Raw genomic sequence first — 14,470 nt, forward strand, 5'->3', positions numbered from 1 at the left:
GTAATGCACAGAGAAAAATTCCCAGAAAAAATACTTTGCAGTATTATAATTAATGTTTGTATCCATTTTCTTGTAACTTTCCCTTTAAAATATCAACCATTTGTCATCTTTATGAACGTGGTAGGGAAAGTACATAACATTATTGCTTTAATTTCTATCTCATTAAATAATAAAGTTAAATAGTTATGTCTATTGGTATTTTGATTTCTTTGTTTTTAAAATTACTTTTCAAGCACTTTACATATACTTTCTAATGAATTATTTTAAAATTACTTTTCATGCACTTTGCATATATTCTCTAATGAACTATTTTAAATTTTGATGGTATTGTATTTATTGATTTTATAATATAAACATATCATTAAAAAATCCCAGTGACAGAAAAACAGAAAGATAAAAGTATGGTAAAACACACCAATTTCAGCATGTAGAAATAGTTATTTCTATCATTTACTGAGCATCAATTATGATATATTTCTTCATACATACAGATGAGTAACTAACTAGTGTTTAGTTAGAAGTAATGAGAAATTGTTCCACACATGCTATATTTAAATATAATTATTCCATTTAATTTTATTTCAGGTAACCTAGCACACAAAATTGCTGCAGGAGTAAATCTGAAGTTATTGCTAAACTTCAAATAAATGTTCCTTTACAATAAGAGATACTCATTTCTAAAGAATCCAACTGAATTATTTTAAAAAACTATGAAAATTTTTTTTAATTGTTTCTTTTTGCTCATTTATAGAAATATAATTATTTTTTACATTGATCTGTATCCAACAATCTGTCTAAACCCTCTAGTTAATTATAAATTTGCTTACAGTTCTTCTGAGTTTTCTACATTAACTGATGAACCTAGGGACTGGACAGGAATAAAGACAAAGACGTAGAGAATGGTCTTGAAGACACGGGGAGGGGGAAGGGTAAGCTGGGACGAAATGAGAGAATGGCATGGACATATATACACTACCAAATGTAAACTAGATAGCTAGTGGAAAGCAGCCGCATAGCACTGGGAGATCAGCTGGGTGCTTTGTGACCACCTAGAGGGGTGGGATAGGGAGGGTGGGAGGGAGACGCAAGAGGGAGGGGATATGGGGATATATGTATACGTATAGCTGATTCACTTTGTTATACACCAGAAACTAACACAACATTGTAAAGCAATTACACCCCAAAAAAGATATTAACAAAATGATCATATAATCAAACTTAATTCTTTCTGGTAATCCTTATGCCATTTATTTACATTTGTCCTATCTTACTGCACTCTCTAGAAAACCCTTAAAATGTTGAATTGTAATAGTGATGGCAGACCATCTTTTCTCACTCCAGATTTTTTTTTTTTTTTTTTTTGCGATAACGCGGGCCTCTCACTGTTGTGGCCTCTCCCATTGTGGAGCACAGGCTCCGGACACGCAGGCTCAGCAACCACAGCTCACGGGCCTAACCGCTCTGCGGCATGTGGGATCTTCCCGGACCAGGGCACGAACCCATGTCCCCTGCATTGGCAGGCGGACTCTCAACCACTGCACCACCAGGGAAGCCCCCACTCCAGATTTTAAAGGAACAAGATTTTCCACTTCTGTGGCAGAGGCAATGCTATATATATTCATCAAAATACATCTTTTCTGCTTTTCTGTGTGTTTAGAAAACTATATTCCCAAGCCTCCTTTGCAGTTAGGTTGAGGATATGTAACTGGATTCTGGCCAAGGGATAAGGGCAGTTGAAGTAAAACTCTCCAAGACCTGAATCTTAAAAAGATCTCATGGGACCCATCTGCACCTTCTTTCCATGTGATACTACAGCCCATAAATTTCATATGTGAAAGATGGAAGATGGACGATGGAAGCAGCTTGGATCTCTGAGTCACCACTTTGAGGGGTACTGTCCTGGAGAGCTGCCAGACCTGAATTAGAATTTGTCTAAATGAAAAATAATGTTTCAAGCCACTATAATTTTTGTGATCATCTTTTGCTGAAATAAATCCTTTCCTCCTTGAACTAGAGTAGATTCTATTACCAACAAACCAAACATGAAAAATACACCATCCATTTCTTGTTTTCTAAAAGGTTTTCTTTAATTTTAATTAATTAAGAATGTTGAATCTTATTCAATACACTATTTTTCATATATTGGGTTGATTATATTTTCCTTCAATTTGTTAATGTTGTGGATTATATTACTAGATTTTATAACATTAATTCAGGGTTTCATTCCCAGATAAACCCAATTCTGATGATGATATATCACCATTTTTCTAAAGTGATAGACCTACACTGCAAACATTTTCATTACAATTTTTGCATCAACAACCTTGTATTGCTCTTGCCTGATTTTAATCTCAAGGTTACACTAGTCCCAATTTAATGAGTTGAATTCTTTGCTCAGTCCTCCATAAGAGATTGTATAAAACATGAATTCCTTAAATAGTTGTTAGAATTTACTGGATGAACAACTGGGTCTTAATTTCCTTTATGAAAAAAATTTAACTTATTTACTCAGTTTAACTGTCAAAGAGTATTCAAATTTCCAGGGGAAGGGCAAGTTGGCAGCATAGGAAAAACCCTGTGCTCACCTTCTCCCAAAGAAACACCAAATCTACACCTACATATAGAGTAATTCCTCCTGAACAAGATCTGAAGGCTGACTGAAGAGCTACTGCACATAGAAGGAACAGGTAGGAAAGATGGAGACAAGGTATCCACAGGAACCCCACCCCCATTATGGCGACTTGTAACAGGGAGGGATATAGCTGAGGGACCCAAGCACATAGTTGCCCATACAGGGACACAGCAAAACACCCCAGCAGTTTTAAGGGCACCTAGACTATATGGGAACAAAATCCATTTACTAAACCTAGAACTTCTGCCAAATGAGCACAGAAATGCTGGAGTCCTCTCTGAGGTCGGGGGTGCTGGAGAGCACAACTGTTTGAGTCTCCCCAGGATTCCCCCCAACCCTTGCCAACTCCAGCTCCAGCACCAGCCATCCCTCCAAGAAAGCCATGGGTGCAGCACTACCCAGGGACCGCCACCAGTCCAGACCCAATCCAGCTTCAGCCACTGTGCCAAGGGACCTTGGGCACAAGGTTGGGACTGATCCAGCCCCAATCGCCCTGCCAATGCAACCTCAGGCATAGTGCCCCCCTAGGGGCTACCTCCAGCCCAGAACATTCCAGCTCTAGCAGGCCTGCCAAAGCCACCAGGCACACGCAATCTACAAAGGGGACACTCCCACACAAAGCTAATCCTTCAAGACCAGATGACGTTTTGCCTAATTCATAGGATCAAAAACTGAACATCAAACAGCATGAGAGGAAAGAATAGGCTCCAAACGAAAGAACAAAATAAAACCCCAGAAAAAAAAAACCCTAATGAAATGGAGATAATTAACTTACATGATAAAATATTCAGGAAAAGGGTCATAAGCACGTTCACCGAAATTGAGACAAGAATGGAGAACTCAGTGACAGCATCAACAGAAACCTAGAAAATATAAGAAAGAATAAATCAGAACTGAAGAATACAATAACTGAAATTAAAAAAAAAACACTAGGGGGATCAGTCGCAGATTATATTACACAGAATGGATAAGCAACCTGGAAGATAGAATACTGGCAATCATTCAATCAGAACAGCAGGACTTCCAGGAAGATGGCGAAAGAGTAAGACACGGAGATCACCTTCCTCCCCACAGATACACCAGAAATACACCTACACATGGAACAACTCCTACAGAACACCTACTGAATGCTGGCAGAAGACCTCAGACCTCCCAAAAGGCAAGAAACACCCCATGTACCTGGGTAGGGAAAAAGAAAAAAGAATAAACAGAGACAAAAGGATAGGGACGTGACCTGCACCAGTGGGAGGGAGCTGTGAAGGAGGAAAGTTTTCCACACACTAGGAAACCCCTTCGCGGGCGGAGACTGCGGGTGGCGGAGGGGGAAGCTTCGGAGCCGCGGAGGAGAGCATAGCAACAGTGGTGCGGGGGGCAAAGTGGAGAGATTCCCGCACAGAGGATCTGTGCCAACCGGCACTCACCAGCCAGAGAGGCTTGTCTGCTCCCCCGCCGGGGCGGGCGGAGCTGGGAGCTGAGGCTCAGGCTTCCGTCTGAGCGCAAGGAGAGGACTGGGGTTGGCGGCGTGAACAGAGCCTGCAGGGGGTTAGTGCTCCACGGCTAGCCGGGAAGGAGTCCAGGGAAAAGTCTGGACCTGCCGAAGAGGAAAGAGGCTTCTTCCCTCTTTCTTTCCTGGTGCACGAGGAGAGGGGATTAAAAGCACTGCTTAAAGGAGCTCCAGAGACGGGCGCGAGCCGCGGCTAAAAGCGCGAACCCCAGAGACGGGCGCAAGCCGCAGCTAAAAGCGCAGACCCCAGAGACGGGCGGGAGACGCTAAGGCTGCTGCTGCCGACACCAAGGGGCCTGTGTGCGAGCACAGGCCACTATCCACACCTCCCTTCTGCGGAGCCTGTGCAGCCCGCCACTGCCAGGTTCCCGGGATCCAGGGACAACTTCCCCGGGAGAACGCACGGCGGGCCTCAGGATGATGCAAAGTCATGCCGGCCTTTGCCGCCGCAGGCCCGCCCCGCACTCCATGCCCCTCCCTCCCCGCCGGCCTGAGTGCGCCCCCGAATCAGAGGCTCCTTTAACCCCATCCTGTCTGAGCACAAAACAGACGCCCTCCAGCGACCTACACTCAGAGGCAGGGCCAAATCCAAAGCTGAGCCCCTGGGAGCTGTGAGAACAAAGAAGAGAAAGGGAAATCTCTCCCAGCAGCCTCAGAAGCAGCAGATTAAAGCTCCACAATCAATGTGATGTACCCTGCATCTGTGGAATACATGAATAGACAACAAATCATCCCAAATTAAGGAGGTGGACTTTGAGAGCAAGATATATGATTTTTTCCCTTTTCCTCTTTTTGTGAGTGTGTATGTGTATGCTTCTGTGTGAGATTTCGTTTGTATAGCTTTGCTTCCACCATTTGTCCCAGGGATCTATCCGTCCGCTTTTTTTTCTCTTAATAATTATTTTTTTCTTTTAGTAACTTTATTATATTTTATCTTAGTTTATTTTATTTTACTTTATCTTCTTTCTTTTTTCCTTTCTTCCTTCCTCCTTCCCTCATTTCTTTCTTTCTTTCTTTCTTTCTTTCTTTCTTTCTTTCTTTCTTTCTTTCTTTCTTTCTTTCTTTCTTTCTACTTCTACTAATTGTTTCCTTCTACTTTTTCTCCCTTTTCTTCTGAGCCATGTGGATGAAAGGCTCTTGGTGCTGCAGCCAGGAGTTAGTGCTGTGCCTCTGAGGTGGGAGAGCCAACTTCAGGACACTGGTCCACAAGAGACTTCCCAGCTCTACATAATATCAAACGGCGAAAATCTCCCAGAGATCTCCATCTCAACACCAGCACCTAGCTTCACTCAACAACCAGCAAGCTACAGTGCTGGACACCCTATGCCAAACAACTAGCAAGACAGGAACACAACCCCACCCATTAGCAGAGAGGCTGCCTAAAATCATAATAAGTCCACATACACCCCAAAACACACCACCAGACGTGGACCTGCCCACCAGAGAGACAAGATCCAGTGTCATCCACCAGAACACAGACACTAGTCCCCTCCACCAGGAAGCCTACACAAACCACTGAACCAACCTTAGCCACTGGGGACAGACAACAAAAACAATGGGAACTATGAACCTGCAGCCTGCAAAAAGGAGACCCAAAACACAGTAAGATAAGCAAAATGAGAAGACAGAAAAACACACAGCAGATGAAGGAGCAAGATAAAAACCCACCAGACCTAACAAATGAAGAGGAAATAGGCAGTCTCCCTGAAAAAGAATTCAGAATAATGATAGTAAAGATGCTCCAAAATCTTGGAAATAGAATGGAGAAAATGCAAGAAACATTTAACAAGGACCTAGAAGAACTAAAGATGAAGAAAACAATGATGAACAGCACAATAAATGAAATGAAAAATACTCTAGATGGGATCAATAGCAGAACAACTGAGGCAGAAGAACGGATAAGTGACCCGGAAGATAAAATAGTGGAAATAACTACTGCAGAGCAGAATAAAGAAAAAAGAATGAAAAGAACTGAGGACAGTCTCAGAGACCTCTGGGACAACATTAAATGCACCAACATTCAAATTATAAGGGTTCCAAAAGAAAAAGAGAAAAAGAAAGGGACTGAGAAAATATTTGAAGAGATTATAGTTGAAAACTTCCCTAATATGGGAAAGGAAATAATTAATCAAGTCCAGGAAGCACAGAGAGTCCCATACAGGATAAATCCAAGGAGAAACACGCCAAGACACAGATTAATCAAACTGTCAAAAATTAAATACAAAGAAAACATATTAAAAGCAGCAAGGGAAAAACAACAAATAACACACAAGGGAATCCCCATAAGGTTAACAGCTGATCTTTCAGCAGAAACACTGCAAGACAGAAGGGACTGGCAGGACATATTTAAAGTGATGAAGGAGAAAAACCTACAACCAAGATTACTCTAACCAGCAAGGATCTCATTCAGAGTTGCCAGAGAAATTAAAACCTTTACAGACAAGCAAAAGCTGAGAGAGTTCAGCACCACCAAACCAGCTCTATAACAACTGCTAAAGGAACTTCTCTAGGCAAGAAACACAAGAGAAGGAAAGGACCTGCAATAACGAACCCAAAACAATTAAGAAAATGGTAATAGAAACATACATATCGATAATTACCTTAAATGTAAATGGACTAAATGCTCCCACCAAAAGACACTGATTGGCTGAATGGATACAAAAACAAGACCCAGGGCTTCCCTGGTGGCGCAGTGGTTGAGAGTCCGCCTGCCAATGCAGGGGACACAGGTTCGTGCCCCGGTCCAGGAAGATCCCACATGCTGCGGAGCCGCTGGGCCCATGAACCATGGCCGCTGAGCATGCGTGTCTGGAGCCTGTGCTCCTCAACGGGAGAGGCCACAACAGTGAGAGGCCTGTGTACCAGGAAAAAACAAACAAACAAACAAAAAAATAAGACCCATATATTTGCTGTCTAAAAGACACCCACTTCAGACTTAGAGACACATACAGACTGAAAGAAAGGGGATGGAAAAAGATATTTTATGCAAATGGAAACCAGAAGAAAGCTGGAGTAGTAATTCTCATATCAGACAAAGTAGACTGTAAAATAAAGACTATTAGAAGATACAATGAAGGACACTACATAATGATCAAGGGATCGATCCAAGAAAAAGATATAACAATTGTAAATATTTATACACCCAACATGGGAACACCTCAATACATAAGGCAAATACTAACAGCAATAAAAGGGGAAATCGACAGTACACATTCATAGCAGGGGACTTTAACACCCCACTTCCACCAACGGACAGATCATCCATAATGAAAGTAAATAAGGAAACACAAGCTTTAACTGATACATTAAACAAGATGGACTTAATTGATATTTATAGAACATTCCATCCAAAAACAACATAATACACATTTTTCTCTAGTGCTTATGGAACCTTCTCCAGAATAGATCATATTTTGGGTCACAAATCAAGCCTTGGTAAATTTAAGAAAACTGAAATTGTATCAAGTATCTTTTCCGACCACAACACTATGAGACTAACTATCAATTACAGGAAAAGATCTGTAAAAAATACAAACACATGTGTAAACAATACACTACTTAATAACGAAGTGATCACTGAAGAAATCAAAAAATACCTAGAAACAAATGACAATGGAGATACGATGACCCAAAACCTATGAGATGCGGCAAAAGCAGTTCTAAGAGGGAAGTTTATAACAATACAATCTTACCTTAAGAAACAGGAAATATCTCGAATAAACAACCTGACCTTGCACCTAAAGCAATTAGAGAAAGAAGGACAAAAAAAAACCCCAAAGTTAGCAGAAGGAAAGAAATCATAAAGATCAGAGCAGAAATAAATGAAAAAGAAATGAAGGAAATGATAGCAAAGATTAAAAAAACTAAAATGTGATTCTTTGAGAAGATAAAAAAAATTGATAAACCATTAACCAGACTCATTAAGAAAAAAGGCAGAAGACTCAAATCAATAGAATTAGAAATGAAAAAGGAGAAGTAACAAATGACACTGCAGAAATACAAAAGATCATGAGAGATTACTACCAGAAACTCTATGCCAATACAATGGACAATCTGGAAGATATGCACAAATTCTTAGAAAGGCACAACCTGCAAAGACTGAATCAGGAAGAAATAGAAAATACGAACACACCAATAACAAGCACTGTAATTGAGACTGTGATTAAAAATCTTCCAACAAACAAAAGCCCAGGACCAGATGGCTTCACAGGCGAATTCTATCAAACATTTAGAGAAGAGCTAACACCTATCCTTCTCAAACTCTTCCAAAATATAGCAGAGGGAGGAACACTCCCAAACTCATTATACGAGGCCACCATCACCCTGATACGAAAACCAGACAAGGATGTCACAGAGAAAGAAAAACTACAGGCCAATATCACTGATGAACATAGATGCAAAAATCCTCAACAAAATACTAGCAAACAGAATCCAACAGTATATTAAATGGATGATACACCATGATCAAGTGGGGTTTATCCCAGGAATGCAAGGATTCTTCAATATACGCAAATCAATCAACGTGATACACCATATTAACAAATTGAAGGAGAAAAACCATATGATCATCTATACGGATGCAGAGAAAGCTTGTGACAAAATTCAACACCCATTTATGATTAAAAAAACCCTTCAGAAAGAAGGCATAGCGGGAACTTTCCTCAGTATAATGAAGGCCATATATGACAAACCCACAGCCAACGTCATCCTCAATCGTGAGAAACTGAAAGAATTTCCACTAAGATCAGGAACAAGACAAGGTTGCCCACTCTCACCACTCTTATTCAACATAGTTTTGGAAGTTGTAGCCACAGCAATCAGAGAAGAAAAGGAAATAAAAGGAATCCAAATCAGAAAGGAAGTAAAGCTGTCACTGCAGATGACATTATACTATACGTAGAGAATCCTAAAGATGCTACCAGAAAACTACTAGAGCTAATCAATGAATTTGGTATAGTAGCAGGATACAAAATTAATACACAGAAATCTCTGGCCTATACACTAATGATGAAAAATCTGAAAGTGAAATCAAGAAAACACTCCCATTTACCATTGCAACAAAAAGAGTAAAATATCTAGGAATAAACCTACCTAAGGAGACAAAAGACCTGTATGCAGAAAATTATAAGACACTGATGAAAGTAATTAAAGATGATACAAATAGAGGGAGAGATATACCATGTTCTTGTTTTGGAAGAATCAACATTGTGAAAATGACTCTACTACCCAAAGCAATCTACAGATTCAATGCAATCCCTGTCAAACTACCACTGGCATTTTTCAAAGAACTAGAACAAAAAATTTCACAATTTGTATGGAAACACAAAAGACCCCGAATAGCCAAAGCAATCTTGAGAACGAGAAATGGAGCTGGAGGAATCAGGCTCCCTGACTTCAGACTATACGACAAAGCTACAGTAATTAAGACAGTATGGTACTGGCACAAAAAGAGAAAGATAGATCAATGGAACAGGATAGAAAGCCCAGAGATAAACCCACGCACTTATGGTCACCTTATATTTGATAAAGGAGGCAGGAATGTACAGTGGAGAAAGGACAGCCTCTTCAATAAGTGGTGCTGGGAAAACTGGACAGGTACATGTAAAAGTATGAGATTAGATCACTCCCTAACACCATACACAAAAATAAGCTCAAAATGGATTAAAGACCTAAATGTAAGGCCAGAAACTATCAAACTCTTAGAGGAAAACATAGGCAGAACACTCTATGACATAAATCACAGCAAGATCCTTTCTGACCCACCTCCTAGAGTAATGGAAATAAAAACAAAAATAAACAAATGGGACCTAATGAAACTTCAAAGCTTTTGCACAGCAAAGGAAACCATAAACAAGACCAAAAAACAACCCTCAGAACGGGAGAAAATATTTTCAAATGAAGCAACTGACAAAGGAGTAATCTCCAAAATTTATAAGCAGCTTATGCAGCTCAATAACAATAAAACAAACAACCCAATCCAAAAATGGGCAGAAGACCTAAATAGACATTTCTCCAAAGAAGATATACAGACTGCCAACAAACACATGGAAGAATGCTCAACATCATTAATCATTAGAGAAATGCAAATCAAAACTACAATGAGATATCATCTCACACCAGTCAGAATGGCCATCATCAAAAAATCTAGAAATAATAAATGCTGGAGAGGGTGTGGAGAAAAGGGAACACTCTTGCACTGTTGGTGGGTATGTAAATTGATACAGCCACTGTGGAGAACAGTGTGGAGGTTCCTTAAAAAATTACAAATAGAACTACCATATGACCCAGCAATCCCACTACTGGGCATATACCCTGAGAAAACCATAATTCAAAAAGAGTCATGTACCAGAATGTTCATTGCAGCTCTATTTACAATAGCTCGGAGATGGAAACAACCTAAGTGTCCATCATCGGATGAATGGATAAAGAAGATGTGGCATATATATACAATGGAATATTACTCAGCCATAAAAAGAAACGAAATTGACCTATTTGTAATGAGGTGGATAGACCTAGAGTCTGTCATACAGCGTGAAGTAAGTCAGAAAGAGAGAGACAAATACCGTATGCTAACACATATATATGGAATTTAAGAAAAAAAAAGTCATGAAGAATGTAGGGGTGGTACAACAGGAATAAAGACATAGACCTACTAGGGAATGGACTTGAGGATATGGGGAGGGGGAAGGGTAAGCTGTTGCAAAGTTAGAGAGAAGCATGGACATATATACACTACCAAACGTAAGGTAGATAGCTAGTGGGAAGCAGCCGCATAGCACAGAGAGATCAGCTCGGTGCTTTGTGATTGCTTGGAGGGGTGGGATCGGGAGGGTGGGAGGGAGGAAGACGCAAGAGGGAAGAGATATGGGAACATATGTATATGTATAACTGATTCATTTTGTTGTAAAGCACAAGCTAGCGCACCATTGTAAAGCAATTATACTCCAATAAAGTTGTTAAAAAAACACATATACATTTAAAATGTAGGAGAAGACAGACAACAAGATGTTAAAAAAAAAACAAAAAAACGCTACGGAAAAGGAGTTCCTCTGTCTGACTCTGAAATAGAACCAAGGCAGAATGATGTTGAGACTCAGTCAAGAGGGCAAAGATTTAGATGTACCTGTCGTTTTTGCCGGTGTCATAGAGATCCTTCTGAGGATAATTATGAGAATTATCACAACAATAAGTATTACAGTAATTATGACACGGAGTCGAAGGAACCATAAACTTTATTCTTGTACTATGTTTTCGTCCTGGTAATTTTTGGGATCATTATGAAGCTTGGGAAAGATTGTGTACCAATATTTTGATAACCTATATTATAAGTTCTGTGTTGTCTTTTTTTCTTGCATCTCTTTTCTACCTTAATACAGTAACTTAAAAAAAAAATCAGAACATCAGAAGAATTTTTTTAAAATGAGGAGAGTTTAAGGGACAGCTCGGACAATAGCAAGTGTTATAGCATTTGCCTTATAGGGGCACCAGAAGGATAAGAGAGAGAGAAAGGGATAGAAAATTTATTTGAAGAAAACTTCAAATAAATTAGGCTTAAAATTTCCCTAACCTGGGGAAGGAAACAGACATCAAGGGACAGGAAAAATAGTGAGTCCCAAACCAGATGAACTCAAAGAGATACACACCAAGACACATTATAATTAAAATGGCAAAAGTTAAAGATAAAGAGAGAATCTTAAAGGCAGCAAAAGAAGAACAACTAATCACATACAAGGGAAACCTCGTAAGACTATCAGCCGATATTTCAGCAGAGAATTTACAGGCCAGAGGGGAGTGGCAGGATATAGTTAAAGTGTTGAAGGGAAAAAATTTAAAATCCAGATTATTCTGTCTAGGAAGGCTTTCATTCAGTATTGAGGGAAAGATACTTTCCCAGACAAACAAAAACTAAAGGAGTTCATCAGCACTAAACCAGCCTTACAAGAAATGGTAAAGGATCTTCTTCAAGTGGAAAAGAAAAGGTCACATCTAAAACTCAGAAAATATATGAAAGGAAAAATCTCAGTGGTAAAAGCAAATATATAGTAAAGGCAGTGGATCAGCCACTTAAAAAGTTAGTATGAAGGTTAAAAGACAAAAGTAGTACAATCAAGTATGAATACAGTAGGTAATTAAAAGTTACAGAAAATTAAAAGATGTAAAATATGACATCAAAAACATAAAACACGGGGGGAGTAAATATGTAGTGCTTTTAGAATGCCTTAGAAGTTAAGCAACTATCAGAATTAAAGATGGCTATAAAACCAGATCGGTATATATGAACCTCAAGGTAAGCAAAAACCAAAAACCTACAATGGATACATGAAAAACTGAGAGGAATCCAAGCATAACACTAAGGGAATCCATCAAATCACAAAGGAAGAAACCAAGAGAAGAAGACATAAAGAAAAGAAGAACTATGAAAACACCAGAAAACAACTAATAAAATGGCAATAACGTATAAATAATTATTTTATCCACTTATCTGTTGATGGGCACTTACGTTATTTACATATCTTGGCTATTATAACTAATGCTGTGATGAACACAGGGGTGCACGTCTTTTTCTATTAGTGCTTTCATATTCTTCAGATAAATACCCTGAAGTGCAAGAGTTAGATCATATGGTAGATCTATTCTTAATTTTTTGAAAAATCTCCATTTTGTCTACCCCAATTTACATTCCCACCAACAGTGAAGGAGGATTCGCTTTTATCCAACATGTTATTTCCTGGCTTTTTGATACTAGCCATTTTACCAAGCATAAGGTAATATCCCATTGTGATTCTGACTTGCATTTTCCTAGTAAATAATGATGTTGAGCACCTTTTCACTTATCTTTTGGAAATTTAAATATTTTCTTTGGAAAAATGTCTATTCAGGTCCTTTGCCCATTTTTAATTACATTGTTATTTTTTTTCTATTGAGTTGTATGAGTTACGTATATAATAACCCTTATTGGATATTAGCCCCTTAATGGATATATCATTTGCAAATGTCTCCTCCCATATGGTAGGTTGTATTTTGCTAAGTGAAATTAGAGAAAAACAAATGCTGTATGATTTCACTCATATGACAAATATAAAAACAAAAAAAGTGAACAAACCAAACAAAACTAACTTATAGATACAGAGAACAGAGCAGTGGTTGCCAGAGGGAAGAGGTGGGGGAAAGGGTGAAATGGGTAAAGGGAATCAACTATATTGTGATGAATGGAAACTAAATTTTTGGTGGTGAGGATGCTATAGGGTATACAGCAGTAGAAATATAATGTACACATGAAACTTAAACCAGTGTTACCTCAATAAAAATAAACCTAAAAGAAAAAGAAGACAAGCCCAAAAATTTACTTTATATATAAATGAACTGAATGCTCCATTCGAAAGACATAGGGCAGCTGAAAAGATTAAAAAAATAATGAGAAGAAAACAAGACCCATCTATATTCTGTCCCCAAGAGACTGATCTTAGATCTAAACACACATATAGAATGAAAGTGAAGGTATGGAAAAAGATATTTTTTCCAGAAAACTGGAAAAAACACAAGCACATTGAGACTAATGCTAATAAACAATCAATGGGTCAATAAAGAAATCAAAGTAGAAATTTTAAAAAAAGGCTTGAGCAAATGAAAATGGAAACACAAATTTCCAAAACCTATGGGACATAGAAAAAGCTGTTCTAAGAGGGAAGTCCATAGCAATACAGACCTACCTCAAGAAACAAGAAAAATCTCAAATAACCTAAATGTATATTTAAATAAGCTAAAAAATGAAGAGCAAGTAAAGTTCAAACTTAGTAGAAGGAAGGAAATAATAAAGATCAGAGCAGAAATAATGAAATAAAGACAAAAAAAGGAAAAGATCAATAAAACTAGAGTTGGTTCTAGTTACATAAAGGATACATAAAAGTGACAAGCCTTTTAGCCAGATTCAAAAAGAAAAAAGGTAGAGAGCCTATATAAATAAATCAGAAATGTAAGAGGAGAAATTACAACTGACACCACAGAAATACAAAGGATCATAGTATGCCAACAAATTAGAAAACATAGAAGAAATGGATAAATCCTAGAAACATACAATCCTCGAAGACTAAATTATGAAGAAATACAAAAACTGAAGAATAATTAAGTAGTGAAACTGAATCAGTAATCCAAAAACCCTTTCCCTCAAAAAAGTCCAGGTCCTGGAGGTTCACTGGTGAATTCTATGAAACATTTAAAGAAGAGTTAACACCTATTATTCTCAAATTATTCCAAAATATTGAAGAGGAAAGAACACTTCCAAAATCATTTTATGAGGTCAGCATTACCCTGATACTAAATCCAGCCAAAGACAC

This window comes from Globicephala melas, chromosome X (assembly GCF_963455315.2).
Source record: "Globicephala melas chromosome X, mGloMel1.2, whole genome shotgun sequence".
Lineage (NCBI taxonomy): Eukaryota > Metazoa > Chordata > Mammalia > Artiodactyla > Delphinidae > Globicephala > Globicephala melas.